The 22,086-nt window shown below is 35.5% G+C and overlaps 1 non-coding gene across 1 annotated transcript; it reads right to left on the bottom strand.

Annotated features, from left to right (window-relative positions):
- Positions 1-500: 500 nt before the first annotated feature.
- Positions 501-607, bottom strand: LOC139850879 (small nucleolar RNA R71). The gene has a single exon (XR_011760255.1). It is a non-coding gene; the product is annotated as a small nucleolar RNA R71 (small nucleolar RNA).
- Between the last annotated feature and the right edge of the window lie 21,479 nt (positions 608-22,086).

Raw genomic sequence — 22,086 nt, 5'->3', positions numbered from 1 at the left:
AGAACCCGGAGCATATTCAAGGACAATTCCAAGATCTTGAACCACTAATTATTCCTCCTGAGCCACAAACCATTAAATCAGAATCCTCTAGTGATTCGTATTCAACAAATTCAATTATGGAAGTAACGGAACCTCTAAGTATGGAAGATCGAATGAGAGCCACACGCACGGGCCAAGGTCACGCCATTATTAAGCCAGAAGTTAATGCGCCAGATTATGAAATCAAAGGACAAATTCTACACATGGTAACTAACCAATGCCAATTCAGTGGTGCACCGAATGAAGATCCTAACGAACACCTTCGTACGTTTAAAAGAATTTGTACACTATTCAAAATCCGAGAAGTGGAAGATGAGCAGATCTATCTCATGTTGTTTCCTTGGACTTTAAAAGGAGAAGCCAAAGATTGGTTAGAATCGTTACCTGAAGGGGCGATTGACACATGGGATGTCTTAGTTGAAAAATTTCTTCAAAGATTCTTTCCGTCATCTAAAGCCGTGAGACTTCAAGGAGAAATTGTTACGTTCACACAAAAGCCAAATGAAACATTATATGAGGCGTGGACAAGATTCGGAAGGATGTTGAGAGGATGTCCTCAACACGGTTTAGACACTTATCAAATAGTACAAATATTCTACCAAGGTGTCAACGTTGCTACACGAAAAGACATCGACATAACAGCTGGTGGTTCCATTATGAAGAAAACCGCAACTGAAGCTTACAAAATTATTGATAACACAGCCTCCCACTCGCATGAGTGGCACCAAGAAAAAGATATCTTTCGATCATCTAAAGCGGCTAGAGCCGATTCTAGCCATGACTTTGATTCCGTTTCCGCAAAAATAGATGCGTTCGAAAGAAGAATGGAAAAGATGAATAAAGATATTCACGCAATACGAATCAGTTGTGAGCTATGCGGTGGACCACACTTATTGAAAGATTGTCACATTGAACCAACCATGGAACAACGAGAGAATGTTTTCTATATGAACCAAAGGCCGGGAAATAATTATCAAAATAATTATCAACCGCCAAAGCTAAACTTCAATCGAAATCAATACATTCTTTACAATCCAAAAGGACCCGAAAATAACTTGTACAACCAACAAGGTCCGAATAACCAACCAACTCAAAACAACACTTTCAATCAACAAAGACCTGGCTTATATAAACCACAACAACAAACCGAAGAGAAAAAGTCAAATATGGAAGACGTGGTATTCAAGCTAGTTGAATCTCAAACACAATTTATTGAAACTCAAACCCAAACGAACGAGAGGTTTGATCAGTCATTAAGAACTCAACAAGCTTCCATTTTGAATCTAGAAAAACACGTAGGTACTCTTGCTAGCATGATGAGTGAGAGGGAACAAGGAAAGCTACCGAGTAATACTGAAGTAAATCCTCGGAAAGAGAATGTTAATATGGTGTCAACAAATTCTGAAAAACCAGTTCCAGAAGATGGGAAGGTTTTAGATGTGAGTAACAATGAAGAAGTTACATCACCACCACCACCCGAGTATGTAAAGCCAGTGGTGACACCATACAAACCACCCATCCCGTTTCCAAGAAAAGGAGTTGAGTATGAGCAAGTAATAAGAAATAAAGATTGTGATACTTCTGGAAAGAAGAAGAAGAAAAAGAATAAAAAAGTGCAAGAAACAAAAGCCGTAAATATAAACCCGGTGAAGACAGTTCCACCAAAACCTCCACCTAGGGTAGGTGATCCGGGTGAATTTATTGTTCCTTGTCTACTTAGTGATTGTGTCATGTATGATGCACTAGCAGATTTAGGTGCAAGTGTAAGTGTTATGCCTCTTTCCTTATATAAGAGATTAGGTGTAGGTAAGTTAAGTCCAACGGATATGAGTGTTCGACTCTTTGATCAAACCATTAAGCACCCAGTTGGAATTGCTGACAACCTACCCGTTCAAGTAGGCAATTTAACCTTTCTAGTCGAATTTATTGTCATTGACATAGAAGAGGACCCAAACATTCCTCTAATTTTAGGTCGGCCATTCTTAGCGTCCACCAAGGCGTTATTTGATGTAGGAAATGGAAGAATGACACTTAAGAGTGGTAACAAATCTATCACCTTTATGATTCGAAAGTCTAAATCTCCACCAACCAAAACCGTTGAACCAGAAAAAACGATTGGTAAGAACCATGTGGTTTTACCAACTCCAACGGTAATACTTAGCAATAATGAAACGCCTAAGTGTAGGGAAAATGAAGTAACACCTAATGATGACATGATAACAAAGAACCCCGTTATTGATACGAAATTAAATGACCCCATTATTAACAGTTCAATGAAGAAACTTTTTAAACGGGCTATTGATGCTAGAAGTAAGGGGAACTTTAAGTTATGTAACCGGTTAGTATCCAATCTGTCGCCTAAAGAAAGGGCGAAGCTAGTTGAATTATGGGATATTACGGAAGAAGCCGGGCACTGGCTTAAAGAAAAAGTCACAGATAGGCAAGTTGATTATGGACCAAGAGAAATTGACAATGAAGTTAATCACAATTTCAACACCACAGCTACCTAAGTGTGGGGAGATTCGAATGTTCTAAAAAGATAATGCTGTCTAAAGTTATTTGTTCTGTTCTCGTGTAGTTCCGAGAATGGAATCCGATTGGTCTTTTCCGCTAGCAGACACTAAAGAACTAGTTTCCTCCCTCCATTCTGAATTTTTTTTTATTTTGTAGGTTTTATATAAAAATTAATATGCTTTTTAAAAATTTAAATTTTGTGTGATTTTAAAAACAAAATTTACTTTAATTCATTAAGTTTAAAAAATTGATTTCTAAAATTCGTCGTGAGTTGAAGACTAGGTCATTAAGCCGAAATTACTTTACCCGAGGGCGGGGCGACAAATTTTGTTATCATTATTTTTAATTTTATTAATTTAAAGTATGCCAAAAATATTATACTTTATAAATTTTTGAAAAGTGGGGTTATAAACCAAACTTCAAAAATATATATATATATATATATATATATATATATATATATATATATATATATATATATATATATATATATATATATATATATATATATATATATATATATATATATATATATATATATATATATATATATATATATATATATATGTTTGTATTTTATCTTATGTACAAAACAGGGTAAAACAACGCACTTTCAAAGACTGTCATTAAAGTTAAGCAAAAGGTACTAATTTTGACGACAAGACGCAAAACAACAAATATGATATAACAAATGAAGGAATGAACAATGAGGCGCCATCTATCATTCGACGAGCTTTGTAATTACAAACTCGGTATTTTTAATCACTTTTCTACGCTAATCACCCTCATGAATTTATAATTATAGTCTGATTTCATGCAAATGAGGGCATTGCATGATCTTAAGTGTGGGGAAGGGTTATAAATTCTCTCAGGTTTATACTTGGTTTATTTGCCAAATTTTGTGAAAATTTGAAAAATTTTCAATTAAATGAAGTCAAAATTATGTTTATACATATTTATGAACGGTGAAAACTAGGTGTTAATACCGAAATTATCGTTACCTCGGAAAGGGCATAAATTGAGAAACAACCTAAAACGCTTGAATTCATTTAAAATGAAATAAAGGAGAATAAAAAGGCAAAGAAAGAAACTAAGTGTGGGGATAATGTACCAAGTTATTCAATTAAAAACTATCTATCACATGTTTCTGTAAAGTTATTGCAGGTGTTTTTGTTTTGGACTAAATTAACTGTTTTACCCGATTTATTTAAGAAAGATGGATCTACACGATGAATCAATTCCATCATTAAAAGGAAGTAAAGTCTTCCGAAAAAGACACGCGCTTCTTGATTTAGGTCATGAAGTTGTCGTCCAGACCAGCTGTAGGTTGACGAAAAATCTAGAAAAGTCATCTCTAAAATCAGCAGGAAATCCACGGACCTCAGCATCAAACAGGGTCGCCAAGTGGTCAGATTTATCCTAACCATGAGAAGGATTTATCTCGTACAATGGGGAGGCACCGTGCAAATTAGCTTGATAAGACTAATGAATCAGATCCCCAGAAAGGATAATCTCCTTAAAGATTAAAAATCAGCTTTTAAGACTGATATTACTCAATCCTTGAGATTGACCTTAAAGATTGAGAATTCAAACTCATGGAATTCAATGATATCTAAATTCGAGCTTGAACGAGAAAATATTTTGATCAAAAATACAAACCGATTTGTTTTCTGAAAACCCATTTTCAATGCGTTCATTACCATTGAACGTAAAATCCTAGGAATTCACCTGGAATTCATTAGGTCACCTGAACCAAATCGGGTGTCAATCGTAAGAACGGTGGTTGCATAGCATGGTCGGAGACAGGACCTTGTGCCAGACCGAAAAATCATAGGATGATCTTTACTATCGCTCCTACCAAGGATAGTTCTAGCATCCGACACGTTAAAAGACCATAATCATCTGCATGTCACGGGACATTGCCTTAACAGTTTCTTGTTCATCGCTTTCCTTTACAACCGGACGGTAGTTTGCCGAAAGGTAATATACGGAACAAGTAAACTGGATGTGTGCTTTCTGATACCGGGATAGCAGTGGATTACACGAACCTAAATGTTTTTAGCCAAAATATTGATCCACAAATATATTTTGCAACACCAATGGTGGATCAAATCAGAAAACTTATCTAGGGTAAAAGCTAGATTGAATTTTCAAAAGATCAAATGTTTTCATAAAGATCCTATTTCCTAAAGGATCTAAATTTTTATAGTCATGTGGGACTGTAAACCGCCTTTCAAATGTGCACTTTGCTTTGGAAACCGAAAGTAAATCGGCTATTTGATTGTAAGTGTCGTTGACCTAAACCCAAGGCAACTGTGGATGACACACCCACCTTTAACCATCATTACTGTCATTGTTTATACCGCTATATCAAAATCACTGATGTACAAAATGTGATGAATAAAAAAAGTGATTCATGTATGTTTTTATTTCAAGTTCTGTATTGCTTGAGGACAAGCAACGCTCAAGTGTGGGGATATTTGATAGTGTTCCAAATGAACATATATTTAGTAGCAATATCGTTCCAATATGTAAAGTTTTTTAATGTAATTTCCTTATTTTTAGTTGTAATAGTTAAATAAATAAGTGCGAAGACGAAAGACGCAAATCGCTCGAAAATGAAGATTTAAAGACAAAAACGAAGATTTGAAAGACCAAAACGTCCAAAAAGCTCAAATGTACAAAATACAATTCAAAAGGTTCAATTTATTGATGAGAAACGTCTAAAAATGACAAGAGTACAAGTTACAAAACGCAAAGTACACGATATAAAATTGTACGAAAGGACGTTCGAAAATCCGGAACCAGGACATGAGTCAACTCTCAGCGCTCGACGCAACGGTGTAAAAATTACGAGTCAACTATGCACAAGAATAAAATATAATATTTAAATAAATCATAATAAGAATAATATTAAATAATAAAAAGTTGTTAATTGAGCATAGTTCAGGGGTCGTAAATGAAAATTCAATTTATAATTTGGCCTATAAAAGGAACGATCTATGTAACGATGAGCCGGAGGAAGAATTTTTTTCCGATCTTTTTTCTTCGATCAATTATCAATATCAATTATCAATATCTATATTCTATATCTCTATCATAATGTTAATGTAATAAGATATAACAATAATCTTAATTTTAAGTTTAAATTATGATAATAATAAGATTTATGATAGAGATCATTTGAGTGTGTAAGTCGAAATTCTGTCCGTGTAACGCTACGCTATTTTTAATCATTGTAAGTTATGTTCAACCTTTTTACATTAATGTCTCGTAGCTAAGTTATTATTATGCTTATTTGAGCCGAAGTAATCGTGATGTTGGGCTAAAATATTAAGACGGGGTTATTGAACTTTGTACCATAATTAAGGTTTGGGCAAAAGACCGACACTTGTGGAAATTGGACTATTGACTATTAATAGATGAGGGGTATTGTCTAATTGAGTGACAACTCATTGGAGTCTGTCGAACCTATCTTCAAATTAATTAACCTAATAATTAATAATGATTATGGTTGTCCTATTTAGTGACGTTCATATGGAATCTATTATAATCATTTAATTAATCAATTGGGTTGGGTAATTGATTATTCATTCTGATAAAGTGGATGAATTAATATTCATAAACTAATTAAAACAGGGGTGGATTACATACAGTGATAACTGGTGTAATTGTTGACAGAAGTGATAACTGCGTCATAGTTTAAATCCTTAATCAGTTGGAATATTTGACTTCGGGTATAAGGGTAATTTGACGAGGATACTCGCACTTTATATTTATGACCGATGGACTATTATGGACAAAAACCAGATAGACGTATCAAATAAACTAGGACAAAGGACAATTAACCCATGGTAATAAATTAAAATCAACACGTCAAACATCATGATTACGGAAGTTTAAATAAGCATAATTCTTTTATTATATTTCTCATCGTATCTTTATTTACTGTCATTTTATTACTCGCAATTTTATTTTCTGTCATTTTATTTATCGCAATTTATTTTACGCACTTTAATTTTTGTCATTTATTTTTACGCTTAAAATCGACAAACCGGTCATTAAACGGTAAAACCCCCATTTTATAATAATACTACTACTTATTTATATATATATTTTTACAAATAAACTTAATAATATAGCGTTAACTTCACCAGCTCCCTGTGGAACGAACCGGACTTACTAAAAACTACACTACTCTACGATTAGGTACACTGCCTATAGTGTTGTAGCAAGGTTTAGGTATATCCCATCCGTAAATTAATAAAACTTGTGTCATATTTTGTAGTATTTTGTATTAAAAATAATACTATTTCGTACCCTCACGCTACATCATCAGCATTCCATCGAACTTTAACAATTGGTATCTTGTTTTGCTTAAGTCTTTTAACCTCACGATCCATTATTTCGACGGGTTCTTCGATTAATTGGAGTTTTTCGTTGATTTGGATTTCATCTAACGGAATAATGAGATCTTCTTTAGCAAAACATTTCTTCAAATTCGAGACGTGGAAAGTGTTATGTACAGCCGCGAGTTGTTGAGGTAACTCAAGTCGGTAAGCTACTGGTCCGACACGATCAATAATCTTGAATGGTCCAATATACCTTGGATTTAATTTTCCTCGTTTACCAAATCGAACAACGCCTTTCCAAGGTGCAACTTTAAGCATGACCATCTCTCTAATTTCAAATTCTATATCTTTTCTTTTAATGTCAGCGTAGCTCTTTTGTTGACTTTGGGCGGTTTTCAACCGTTGTTGAATTTGGATGATCTTCTCTGTAGTTTCTTGTATAATCTCCGGACCCGTAATCTGTCTATCCCCCACTTCACTCCAACAAATCGGAGACCTGCACTTTCTACCATAAAGTGCTTCAAACGGCGCCATCTCAATGATTGAATGGTAGCTGTTGTTGTAGGAAAATTCTGCTAATGGTAGATGTCGATCCCAACTGTTTCCGAAATCAATAACACATGCTCGTAGCATGTCTTCAAGCATTTGTATTGTCCTTTCGCTCTGCCCATCCGTTTGTGGATGATAGGCAGTACTCATGTCTAGACGAGTTCCTAATGCTTGCTGTAATGTCTGCCAGAATCTTGAAATAAATCTGCCATCCCTATCAGAGATAATAGAGATTGGTATTCCATGTCTGGAGACGACTTCCTTTAAATACAGTCGTGCTAACTTCTCCATCTTGTCATCTTCTCATATTGGCAGGAAATGTGCTGATTTGGTGAGACGATCAACTATTACCCAAATAGTATCAAAACCACTTGCAGTCCTTGGCAATTTAGTGATGAAATCCATGGTAATGTTTTCCCATTTCCATTCTGGGATTTCGGGTTGTTGAAGTAGACCTGATGGTTTCTAATGCTCAGCTTTGACCTTAGAACACGTCAAACATTCTCCTACGTATTTAGCAACATCGGCTTTCATACCCGGCCACCAAAAATATTTCCTGAGATCCTTGTACATCTTCCCCGTTCCAGGATGTATTGAGTATCTGGTTTTATGAGCTTCTCTAAGTACCATTTCTCTCATATCTCCAAATTTTGGTACCCAAATCCTTTCAGTCCTATACCGGGTTCCGTCTTCCCGAATATTAAGATGTTTCTCCGATCCTTTGGGTATTTCATCCTTTAAATTTCCCTCTTTTAAAACTCCTTGTTGCGCCTCCTTTATTTGAGTAGTAAGGTTATTAAGAATCATTATATTCATAGATTTTACTCGAATGGGTTCTCTGTCCTTCCTGCTCAAGGCATCGGCTACCACATTTGCCTTCCCCGGGTGGTAACGAATCTCAAAGTCGTAATCATTCAATAATTCAATCCACCTACGCTGCCTCATATTCAGTTGTTTCTGATTAAATATGTGTTGGAGACTTTTGTGGTCGGTATATATAATACTTTTGACCCCATATAAGTAGTGCCTCCAAGTCTTTAATGCAAAAACAACCGCGCCTAATTCCAAATCATGCGTCGTATAATTTTGTTCGTGAATCTTCAATTGTCTAGACGCATAAGCAATCACCTTCATTCGTTGCATTAATACACAACCGAGACCTTGCTTTGATGCGTCACAATAAATCACAAAATCATCATTCCCTTCAGGCAATGACAATATAGGTGCCGTAGTTAGCTTTTTCTTCAATAACTGAAACGCTTTCTCTTGTTCATCATTCCATTCAAATTTCTTCCCTTTATGCGTTAATGCAGTCAAGGTTTTTGCTATTCTGGAAAAGTCTTGGATGAACCTTCTGTAGTAACCAGCTAGTCCTAAAAACTGGCGTATGTGTTTCGGAGTTTTCGGAGTTTCCCACTTTTCAACAGTTTCTATCTTTGCCGGATCCACCTTAATACCTTCTTTGTTCACTATGTGATCGAGGAATTGAACTTCTTCCAACCAAAATGCACACTTTGAAAACTTAGCGTACAATTCTTCCTTCCTCAATACTTCTAACACCTTTCTCAAATGTTCACCGTGTTCTTGGTCATTCTTTGAGTATATAAGTATGTCATCAATGAAAACAATGACAAACTTGTCAAGGTATGGTCCACACACTAGGTTCATAAGGTCCATGAACACAGCTGGTGCATTAGTTAAACCAAACGGCATGACCATAAACTCGTAATGACCGTAACGTGTTCTGAAAGCAGTCTTTGGAATATCATCTTCTTTCACCCGCATTTGATGATACCCGAAACGTAAGTCAATCTTTGAATAAATAGACGAGCCTTGTAGTTGATCAAATAAGTCGTCGATTCTCGGTAGTTGGTAGCGGTTCTTGATGCTAAGTTTGTTCAACTCTCGGTAGTCGATACACAACCTGAATGTACCATCTTTCTTCTTGACAAACAAAACAGGAGCTCCCCACGGTGATGTGCTTGGTCGAATGAAACCACGCTCTAAAAGTTCTTGTAATTGGCTTTGCAGTTCTTTCATCTCGCTGGGTGCGAGTCTGTAAGGAGCACGAGCTATTGGTGCAGCTCCTGGTACAAGATCTATTTGAAATTCAACGGATCGCTGTGGGGGTAATCCCGGTAATTCTTTCGGAAATACATCGGGAAATTCTTTTGCAATGGGAACATCATTGATGCTCTTTTCTTCAATTTGTACTTTCTCGACGTGTGCTAGAACAGCATAGCAACCTTTTCTTATTAGTTTTTGTGCCTTCAAATTACTAATAATATGTAGCTTCGTGTTGCCCTTTTCTCCGTATACCATTAAGGGGTTTCCTTTTTCTCGTATAATGCGAATTGCATTTTTGTAACAAACGATCTCTGCTTTCACTTCTTTCAACCAGTCCATACCGATTATCACATCAAAACTCCCTAACTCTACTGGTATCAAATCAATCTTAAATGTTTCGCTAACCAGTTTAATTTCTCGATTCCGACATATATTATCTGCTGAAATTAATTTACCATTTGCTAATTCGAGTAAAAATTTACTATCCAAAGGCGTCAATAGACAACTTAATTTAGCACAAAAATTTCTACTCATATAGCTTCTATCCGCACCCGAATCAAATAAAACGTAAGCAGATTTATTGTCAATAAGAAACGTACCCGTAACAAGCTCCGGGTCTTCCTGTACCTCGGCCGCATTAATATTGAAAACTCTTCCGCGGCCTTGTCCATTCGTGTTCTCCTGGTTCGGGCAATTTCTAATAATGTGGCCCGGTTTTCCACATTTATAACAAACTACATTGGCATAACTTGCTCCGACACTACTTTCTCCGCCATTACTCGTTCCGACACCATTTGTTCCTTTCGTTCTATTAACCCCTGGTCCGTAGACCTCACACTTCGCCGCGCTATGACCATTTCTTTTACACTTGTTGCAAAATTTGGTGCAGAACCCAGAGTGATACTTTTCACACCTTTGGCATAGCTGCTTCTGATTATTGTTGTTGTTGCGGTTATTATTGTTGTTGGGATGATTGTTGTAGTTGCTGTTATTGTTGTTGTTGTTGTTGTTGTTGTTGTTGTTGTTGGGCCGTTTGTTGTAGTTGCGATTGATGTTGCGATTGTTGGGATAATTGTTGCGATTATTGTTGCAATTGCTGTTGTTGTTGTATTGGTGATTCTTATCACCGTTTTCCTCCCACTTTCTTTTGACTTGCTTCACATTGGCCTCTTCAGCAGTCTGTTCTTTAATTCTTTCTTCAATTTGGTTCACTAGTTTGTGAGCCATTCTACATGCCTGTTGTATGGAGGCGGGCTCGTGTGAACTTATATCTTCTTGGATTCTTTCCGGTAATCCTTTCACAAACGCGTCGATCTTCTCTTCCTCATCTTCGAATGCTCCCGGACACAATAGGCACAATTCTATGAATCGTCTTTCGTACGTGGTAATATCAAATCCTTGGGTTCGTAACCCTCTAAGTTCTGTCTTGAGCTTATTGACCTCGGTTCTGGGACGGTACTTCTCGTTCATCAAGTGATTGAATGCTGACCACGGTAGTGCGTACGCATCATCTTGTCCCATTTGCTCTAGATAGGTATTCCACCATGTTAACGCAGAACCTGTGAAGGTATGCGTAGCGTACTTCACTTTGTCCTCTTCAGTACACTTACTTATGGCAAACACCGATTCGACCTTTTCGGTCCACCGTTTCAATCCGATCGGTCCTTCGGTTCCATCAAATTCCAAAGGATTGCAGGCAGTGAATTCTTTGTAGGTGCATCCTACACGATTTCCTGTACTACCAGATCCAAGGTTATTGTTGGTATGAAGCGCAGCCTGTACTGCGGCTATGTTTGAAGCTAGAAAAGTACGGAATTCCTCTTCATTCATATTCACGGTGTGTCGAGTAGTCGGTGCCATTTCCTTCAAAATAGTCAAATGGAACAAGTTAATCATACAGAATATTAAGAGTAGTTAATAGTATTTCGTAGCATAATATGAACTCATTTATAAAAGCTTTTTCTTCATATTAGCATTTTATAAGTTTAAATTCGGGTAGTACCTACCCGTTAAGTTCATACTTAGTAGCTAATATACAATTCAACTACTACAATTCTATATGAAAAACTGATTATAATAATATTTTGCGTTCAAACTTTTATACAATATTTTACAAACTTACAATACCGCTTATTTTACATAAAGCATGAAATATAGCACACAATAACTTTGATACAAGATAGTTGTGAAGATAATTCTAGCTAGTACACAAGTCGTTCAGCAAAGGCAATAAAGACACGTAATTCATACGTCCAGAAACAAGTCATGCATTCTGGTTTTACTAGGACTACTTCCCATCCTTGGTCTTGTGGAACATAACCGTTATGGCCGTTGATAAGACAGCGTGTTGTAACGTCGTCAAAGGGACGAGGGTTACGTAATGACCAACAGTCTCGTAATAACCTAAAAACCTCATTTCTTACCCCAATTACCGACTCCGTCACTTGTGGGAACGTTTTGTTTAATAGTTGTAGCCCGATGTTCTTGTTCTCACTTTGGTGAGAAGCGAACATTACTAACCCGTAAGCATAACATGCTTCTTTATGTTGCATGTGAGCCGCTTTTTCTAAATCACGAAGTCCTATATTCGGATATACTGAGTCAAAATAATTTCTTAACCCGTTACGTAAAATAGCATTTAGGTTCCCCGTAATATATGCGTCAAAGTAAACACATCGTAACTTATGGATTTCCCAATGTGATATCCCCCATCTTTCGAACGAAAGCCTTTTATAAACCAAGGCATTCTTGAAATGTTCTTCGAATGTCTTACAAACTGATCTCGCCTTAAATAGTTGTGCCGAGGAATTCTGACCGACTCTAGACAAGATTTCATCAATCATGTCTCCGGGTAGGTCTCTTAAAATATTGGGTTGTCTATCCATTTTGTGTTTTTATACTGTAAAATAGACAAGAGTTAGATTCATAAAAAAAATACTTATTAATACAAGCAATTTTTACATATATCATAAAGCATAAGCACACTATATTACATATATTACACCACACGAATACAACTATCTTATTCCGACTCGCTCGTTTCTTCTTGTTCGGTTTTGGTTCGTTTTGCCAAGTTTATAGAGATATATGATGTTCCCCTAATACGAGCCGTCGTTGTCCACATTGGTTTAGAAAAACCTGGTGGTTTAGAGGTTCCCGGGTCATTGTTACAACTTAAGGACTTCGGGGGTTGACGATACATATAAAGTTCATCGGGGTTGGAATTAGATTTCTCTATTTTTATGCCCTTTCCCTTATTATTTTCTTTTGCCTTTTTAAATTCAGTTGGGGTAATTTCTATAACATCATCGGAATTCTCGTCGGAATCCGATTCATCGGAGAATTGGTAATCCTCCCAATATTTTGCTTCCTTGGCGGAAACACCATTGACCATAATTAACCTTGGTCGGTTGGTTGAGGATTCTCTTTTACTTAACCGTTTTATTATTTCCCCCACCGGTTCTATTTCTTCTTCCGTTCCGATTCTTCTTCCGGTTCCGACTCTTCTTCCGGTTCCTCTTCGGGAACTTGTGAATCAGTCCACGAATCATTCTAATTTACATTTGACTCTTCATTATTATTAGGTGAGTCAATGGGACTTGTTCTAGAGTTAGACATCTATCACATAATATCAAACACGTTAAGCGATTAATATATCACATAATATTCATATGTTGAAAATATATAGTTTCTAACAAAAATGTTAAGCAATCATTTTTAAAGAAAACACGGTCGAAGTCCAGACTCACTAATGCATCCTAACAAACTCGATAAGACACACTAATGCAAATTTTCTGGTTCTCTAAGACCAACGCTCGGATACCAACTGAATGTCCCGTTCTTATTGATTAAAAACGTTCCATATTAATTGATTTCGTTGCGAGGTTTTGACCTCTATATGAGACGTTTTTCAAAGACTGCATTCATTTTTAAAACAAACCATAACCTTTATTTCATAAATAAAGGTTTAAAAAGCCTTACGTAGATTATCAAATAATGATAATCTAAAATATCCTGTTTACACACGACCATTACATAATGGTTTACAATACAAATATGTTACATCGAAATCAGTTTCTTGAATGCAGTTTTTACACAATATCATACAAACATGGACTCCAAATCTTGTCCTTATTTTAGTATGCAACAGCGGAAGCTCTTAGTATTCACCTGAGAATAAACATGCTTTAAACGTCAACAAAAATGTTGGTGAGTTATAGGTTTAACCTATATATATCAAATCGTAACAATAGACCACAAGATTTCATATTTCAATACACATCCCATACATAGAGATAAAAATCATTCATATGGTGAACACCTGGTAACCGTTATTAACAAGATGCATATATATAAGAATATCCTCATCATTCCGGGACACCCTTCGGATATGATATAAATTTCGAAGTACTAAAGCATCCGGTACTTTGGATGGGGTTTGTTAGGCTCAATAGATCTATCTTTAGGATTCGCGTCAATAGAATGTAGTTTCACGTACTTGTGTCTATTTTGTAAATCATTTATAAAACCTGCATGTATTCTCATCCCAAAAATATTAGATTTTAAAAGTGGGACTATAACTCACTTTCACAGATTTTTACTTCGTCGGGAAGTAAGACTTGGCCACTGGTTGATTCACGAACCTATAACAATATATACATATATATCAAAGTATGTTTAAAATATATTTATAACACTTTTAATATATTTTGATGTTTTAAGTTTATTAAGTCAGCTGTCCTCGTTAGTAACCTACAACTAGTTGTCCACAGTTAGATGTACAGAAATAAATCGATAAATATTATCTTGAATCAATCCACGACCCAGTGTAAACGTATCTCAGTATTGATGACAACTCAAACTATATATATTTTGGAATCAACCTCAACCCCGTATAGCTAACTCCAACATTCACATATAGAGTGTCTATGGTTGTTCCGAAATATATATAGATGTGTCGACATGATAGGTCGAAACATTGTATACGTGTCTATGGTATCTCAAGATTACATAATATACAATACAAGTTGATTAAGTTATGGTTGGAATAGATTTGTTACCAATTTTCACGTAGCTAAAATGAGAAAAATTATCCAATCTTGTTTTACCCATAACTTCTTCATTTTAAATCCGTTTTGAGTGAATCAAATTGCTATGGTTTCATATTGAACTCTAGTTTATGAATCTAAATAGAAAAGTATAGGTTTATAGTCAGAAAAATAAGTTACAAGTTGTTTTTGTAAAGGTAGTCATTTCAGTCGAAAGAACGACGTCTAGATGACCATTTTAGAAAACATACTTCCACTTTGAATTTAACCATAATTTTTGGATATAGTTTCATGTTCATAATAAAAATCATTTTCTCAGAATAACAACTTTTAAATCAAAGTTTATCATAGTTTTTAATTAACTAACCCAAAACAGCCCGCGGTGTTACTACGACGGCGTAAATCCGGTTTTACGGTATTTTTCGTGTTTCCAGGTTTTAAATCATTAAGTTAGCATATCATATAGATATAGAACATGTGTGTAGTTAATTTTAAAAGTCAAGTTAGAAGGATTAACTTTTGTTTGCGAACAAGTTTAGAATTAACTAAACTATGTTCTAGTGATTACGAGTTTAAACCTTCGAATAAGATAGTTTTATATATATGAATCGAATGATGTTATGAACATCATTACTACCTCAAGTTTAGTAGGTAAACCTACTGGAAGTGACAAGAAATTATCTAGCTTCAAAGGATCTTGGATTGCTTGAAAGTTCTTGAAGTAGGATCATGACACAAAAACAAGTTCAAGTAAGATTTTTACTCGAATTAAGATAGTTTATAGTTATAGAAATTGAATCAAAGTTTGAATATGAATATTACCTTGAATAAGAAAGATAACCTACTGTATATAACAAAGGTTTCTTGATCTTAGATGATTACTTGGAATGGATTAGAAAGCTTGGAAGTAAATTAGTAAACTTGAAGGGATTTTTGAAGTGTTCTTGAAGTGTTCTTCCTATGATGATTATAGCTTGATTCTTGAAGTGATTTTTGATGAAGATGATGATTAACTACTAGAAAAATACGTTCATAATAGTGCGTGTGTGTTGAGAGAGAATTAGAAAGAGAATTGGAAGTGAAATGGAGTGAATGATGAGTGGTAATTGGTGAGTGGTGAGTGGGGTTAAAAGGAGTTCTAGTTAGTTGACTAGCTCATGGTAGAAGTTAAAATTGATTAGTCATACATGACATAATCAAGAGTGGAATCCCATGCTAGTTCCTATTGGTATATACTCATAGTAAGTACGTTTTGAAGCTGTGTATAATACGGGTAAGAATACGACTAGAATTCTTGATGAAAGAAAAGAATGGAAAAGTAACTGTAACCATTTTCGTTAAGTATGAGTGTTTTGATATATGTCTTGAAGTCTTCCAAAAGTATTTTAATACATCTAAATACACTACATGTATATACATTTTAACTGAGTCGTTAAGTCATCGTTAGTCGTTACATGTAAGTGTTGTTTTGAAACCTTTAAGTTAACGATCTCAATTAATGTTGTTAACCCATTGTTTATTATATCTAATGAGATGTTAAATTATTATATTATCACGATATTATGATATATTAATATATCTTAATATGATATATATACATTTAAATGTCGTTACAACGATAATCGTTACATATATGTCTCGTTTCGAAATCCTTAAGTTAGTAGTCTTGTTTATATGTATATAACTCATTATTAATATACTTATGGAGATACTTACTTATCATAATCTCATGTTAACCATATGTATATCCATATATATATATATCGTCATGTCGTTTTTACAACTTTTAACGTTCGTGAATCGCCGGTCAACTTGGGTGGTCAATTGTCTATATGAAACATATTTCAATTAATCAAGTCTTAACAAGTTTGATTGCTTAACATGTTGGAAACATTTAATCATGTAAATATCAATTTCAATTAATATATATCAACATGGAAAAGTTTGGGTCACTACAGAATACATATTAAAACACTACATGTATATACATTTTAACTGGGTCGTTAAGTCATCGTTAGTCGTTACATGTAAATGTTGTTTTGAAACCTTTAGGTTAACGATCTTGTTGAATGTTGTTAACCCATTGTTTATTATAACAAATGAGATGTTAAGTTGTTATATTATCATAATATTATGATATATAATATATCTTAGTATGATATATATACAGTTAAATGTCGTTACAACGATAATCGTTACATATATGTCTCGTTTCGAAATCATTAAGTTAGTAGTCTTATTTTTACATATGTATTTCATTGTTAATACACATAATAATATATTTACTTATCATTTAACATAATTAACCAAGTGTATCAATATCTTAATATGATTCATATGTACCTAGTAAGACGTTGTTATAACGATAATCTTTATATATATCGTTTTCGAGTTTCTTAAATTAATAGTCTCATTTTTATGTATATAACTCATTGTTAAAATACCTAATGAGATACATACTTATAATAAAATCATGTTAACTATATATATAACCATATATATGTCATCGTATAGTTTTTACAAGTTTTAACGTTCGTGAATCACCGGTCAACTTGGGTGGTCAATTGTCTATATGAAACCTATTTCAATTAATCAAGTCTTAACAAGTTTGATTGCTTAACATGTTGGAAACACTTAATCATGTAAATAACAATTTCATTTAATATATATATAAACATGGAAAAGTTCGGGTCACTACAATACCCGGCCACCAAAAGTGTTTCTTGAGATCTTTATACATCTTCCCCGCTCTGGGATGTATTGAATATCTGGTTTTATGTACTTCTTTAAGTACCATTTCTCTCACATCTCCAAACCTTGGTACCCAAATTCTATCAGCCCTATATCGGGTTCCATCTTCCCGAATATTAGTATGTTTCTATGATCCTTTGGGTATCTCATTCTTCAACTTTCCTTCTTTTACAACCCCCTGTTGTGCCTCCTTTATTTGAGTAGTAAGGTTAGTACGAATAATTATATTCATATATTTTACCCGTATAGGTTCTCTGTCCTTTCTACTCAAAGCGTCGGCTACCACATTCGCCTTCCCCGGGTGGTATCGAATCTCAAAATCATAATCATTCAACAGTTCAATCCACCTGCGTTGTCTCATATTCAGTTGCTTCTGATTAAATATATGTTGGAGACTTTTGTGATCGGTATATATAATACTTTTGACTCCATATAAATAATGCCTCCAAGTCTTTAATGCAAAAACAACAGCACCCAATTCCAAATCGTGAGTTGTATAATTTTGCTCGTGAATCTTTAATTGTCTAGACGCATAAGCAATCACCTTCGTTCGTTGCATTAATACACAACCGAGACCTTACTTTGATGCGTCACAATAAATCACAAAATCATCATTCCCTTCAGGCAATGACAATATAGGTGCCGTAGTTAGCTTTTTCTTCAATAACTAAAACGCCTTCTCTTGTTCATCCTTCCATTCAAATTTCTCCCCTTTATGCGTTAATGCAGTCAAGGGTTTTGCTATTTTGGAGAAATCTTGGATGAATCTTCTGTAGTAACCAGCTAATCCTAAAAATTAAAGTATATGCTTCGGAGTTTTTGGGGTTTCCCACTTTTCAACGGTTTCAATCTTTGCCGGGTCCACCTGGATACCTTCTTTGTTCACTATATGACCAAGGAATTGAACTTCTTCCAACCAAAATGCACACTTTGAAAACTTAGCGTACAGTTTTTCTTTCCTCAATACTTCTAGCACTTTTCTCAAATGTTCTTCGTGCTCTTGATCATTCTTTGAGTAAATAAGTATGTCATCGATGAAAACAATGACAAACTTGTCAAGATATGGCCCACACACTCGTTTCATAAGGTCCATGAACACAGCTGGTGCGTTAGTCAATCTAAACGGCATAACCATAAACTCGTAATGACCATAACGCATCCTAAAAGCAATTTTTGGAATATCATCCTCCTTTACTCTCATTTGATGATATCCAGAATGTAAATCAATTTTTGAATAAACCGACGAGCCTTGTAGTTGATCAAATAAGTCGTCAATTCTCGGCAGTGGATAACGGTTTTTGATGGTAAGTTTATTCAACTCTCTGTAGTCAATACACAATCTTAATGTACCATCCTTCTTCTTGACAAACAAAACAGGAGCTCCCCATGGTGATGTGCTTGGTCGAATGAAAACACATTCTAATAGTTCTTGCAGTTGGCTTTGCAGTTCTTTCATCTCACTGGGTGCGAGTTTGTAAGGAGCATGAGCTATTGGTGCAGCTCCTGGAACAAGATCTATTTGAAATTCAACGGATCGATGTGGGGGTAATGCCGGTAATTCTTTCAGAAATACATCGGGAAATTCTTTTGCGACGGGAACATCATTGATGCTCTTTTCTTCAGTTTGTACTTTCTCGAGGTGTGCTAGAACAGCATAGCAACCTTTTCTTATTAGTTTTTGTGCCTTTAAATTACTAATAAGATGTAGCTTCGTGTTGCCCTTTTCTCCGTATACCATTAAGGGTTCTCCTTCTTCTCGTACAATGCGAATTGCATTTTTGTAACATACGATCTCTGCTTTCATCTCCTTCAGCCAGTCCATGCCAACTATTACATCAAAACTCCCTAACTCTACTGGTATCAAATCAATCTTAAATATTTAGCTACCCAGTTTAATTTCTCGATTCCGGCATATATAATCTGCTGAAATTAATTTACCGTTTGCTAATTTGAGTAAAAATTTACTATCCAACAGCATCAATGGACAACTTAATTTAGCACAAAAATCTCTACTCATATAGCTTCTATCCGCACCCGAATCAAATAAAACAAGCAGATTTATTTTCAATAAGAAACGTACTCGTAACAAGCTCAGGGTCTTCCTGTGCCTCTGCCGCATTAATATTGAAAACTCTTCCGCGGCCTTGTCCATTCGTGTTCTCCTGGTTCGGGAAATTTCTAATAATGTGGCCCGGTTTTCCACATTTATAAAAAACTACTCCGACACTACTTGCTCCGCCATTACTCGTTTCGACACCATTTGTTCCTTTCGTTCTGTTAACCCCTGGTCCGTAGACCTCACACTTCGCCGCGCGATGACCATTTCTTTTACACTTGTTGCAAAATTTAGTGCAGAACCCCGAGTGATACTTTTCAGACCTTTGGCATAGCTGCTTCTGATTGTTGTTGTTGTTGTTGCGGTTGTTATTGTTGTTGGGATGATTGTTGTAGTTCTTGTTTTGCCGTTTGTTGTAGTTGCGATTGATGTTGCGATTGTTGGGATAGTTGTTGTTGTTTTGGTGACTCTTATCACCGTTTTCCTCCCACTTTCTTTTGACTAGCTTCACGTTGGCCTCTTCGGCCGCCTGTTCTTTAATTCTTCCCTCAATATGGTTCACTAGTTCGTGAGCCATTCTACATGCCTTTTGTATGGAGGCAGGCTCGTGTGAACTTATATCTTCTTGGATTATCTCCGGTAACCCTTTCACAAACACGTCGATCTTCTCTTCCTCATCTCTAAAAGCTCTCAGACACAATTCTGTGAATCGTCTTTCGTACGAAGTAATATTGAATCCCTGTGTTCGTAACCCTCTAAGTTCTGACTTGAGCTTATTGACCTCGGTTCTAGGACGGTACTTCTCGTTCATCAAGTGCTTGAATGCTGACCACGGTAGCGCGTAAGCATCATCTTGTCCCACTTGCTCTAGATAGGTATTCCACCATGTTAACGCAATACCTGTGAAGGTATGCATAGCGTACTTCACTTTGTCTCCTTCAGCACACTTACTTATGGCAAAGACCGATTCAACTTTCTCGGTCCACCGTTTTAATCTGATTGGTCCTTCGGTCCCATCAAATTCTGAAGGTTTGCAGGCAGTGAATTCCTTGTAGGAGCATCTTACACGATTTCTTGCGCCGTTAGCTGTATTGCTAGATTCAGAGTTATTGTTGGTATATAGTGCGGCCTGTACTGCGGCTTTGTTTGAAGCAAGAAAGGCACGAAATTCCTCTTCGCTCATATTCAAGGTGTGTCGAGTAGTCGGTGCCATTTCCTTCAAAATAGTCAAATGAAACAAGTTAATCATACAGAATATTAAGAGTAGTCAATAGTATCTCGTAGCATAATATGAACTCATTTATAAAAGTTTTTTCTTCATATTAGCGTTTTATAAGTTTAAATTCGGGTACTACCTACCCGTTAAGTTCATACTTAGTAGCTAATATACAATTCAACTACTACAATTCCATATGAAAAACTTGATTATAATAATATATCACATACAAATATTCTTTAAACTTACAACTTCGCTATATTACATATAACATGAAATATAGTACACTATGATACAGGACAGTTTTGAAGATAAATCTAGTTAATACGCAAGTTGTTCAGCAAAGGAAATAAAGACACGTAATTCATAAGTCCAGAAACAAGTCATGCATTCTGGTTTTACTAAGATGACTTCCCATCCTTGGTCTTGTGGAAAATAACCGTTATGACCATTGGCTAGGCAGCATGTTGTAATGTCGTCAAAAGGACGAGGGTTTCGTAATGTTCAACAGCCCCAAAATAATCTAAAAACCTTGTTTCTCACCCCAACTACTGAATCCGTCACTTGTGGGAAAGTTTTATTTAAAAGCTACAATCCGTTGTTCTTTTTCTCACTTTGGTAAGAAGTGAACATCACTAACCCGTAAGCATAACATGCTTCTTTATGTTGCATGTTAGAAGCTCTTTCTAATTCACAAAATCCTATGTTGGGATATGTTGAGTCAAAATAGGTTCTTAACCCGTAGCGTAAAATTGCATTTGGGTTCCCCTCATTTAACGCTTTAAAGAAAACACGGCTTAACTTACGGTCTCCCCAATGTGATATACCCCACCTATCAAAGGAAAGCCTTTTATAAACTAAGGCATTTCTGGAAAGTCTTTCAAATGTTTGACAAGTTAATTTCGCCATAACTAAATGTGCTGATGAATTCTGACCGACTCTAGACAAGATTTCCTCAATCATATCCTCTGGTAGGTCTTCTAAAATATTCGGTTGTCTACCCTTAACGTCCATTTTGTTTTTATACTGTAAAATAGACAAGGATTAGATTTGTAAAAACAAACAATACAAGCAATTTTTACATAGAACATAAAAGTACAAGCACACTACAATACATTTATTACACAACATGCTCACACCCCTCTAATCTGAATCACTGGTTTCTTCTTCTTCGGACTTGGTTCTTTTTCCTAATCTTCTAGGGATATATGATGTTCCTCTAATACGGGTCATCGTTTTCCACATTGGTTTAGAAAAACCTGGTGGTTTAGAGGTTCCCGGGTTATTGTCACGATATTGAAAATACGAGTGTTGACGGTACATATAAAGTTCATCGGGGTCGGAATCAGATTTCTCTATTTTGATGCCTTTTCCCTTATTATTTTCTTTTGCCTGATTAAATTGGGTCGGGGTAATTTCTATAACATCATCGGAATCCTCATCAGGATCCGATTCATCGGAAAATTGGTAATTTTCCCAATATTTTGCTTCCTT

This window comes from Rutidosis leptorrhynchoides, chromosome 5 (genome assembly GCF_046630445.1).
Source record: "Rutidosis leptorrhynchoides isolate AG116_Rl617_1_P2 chromosome 5, CSIRO_AGI_Rlap_v1, whole genome shotgun sequence".
Taxonomy (NCBI): Eukaryota; Viridiplantae; Streptophyta; class Magnoliopsida; order Asterales; family Asteraceae; genus Rutidosis; species Rutidosis leptorrhynchoides.
This window is presented reverse-complemented; position numbering and strand designations above follow the sequence as displayed.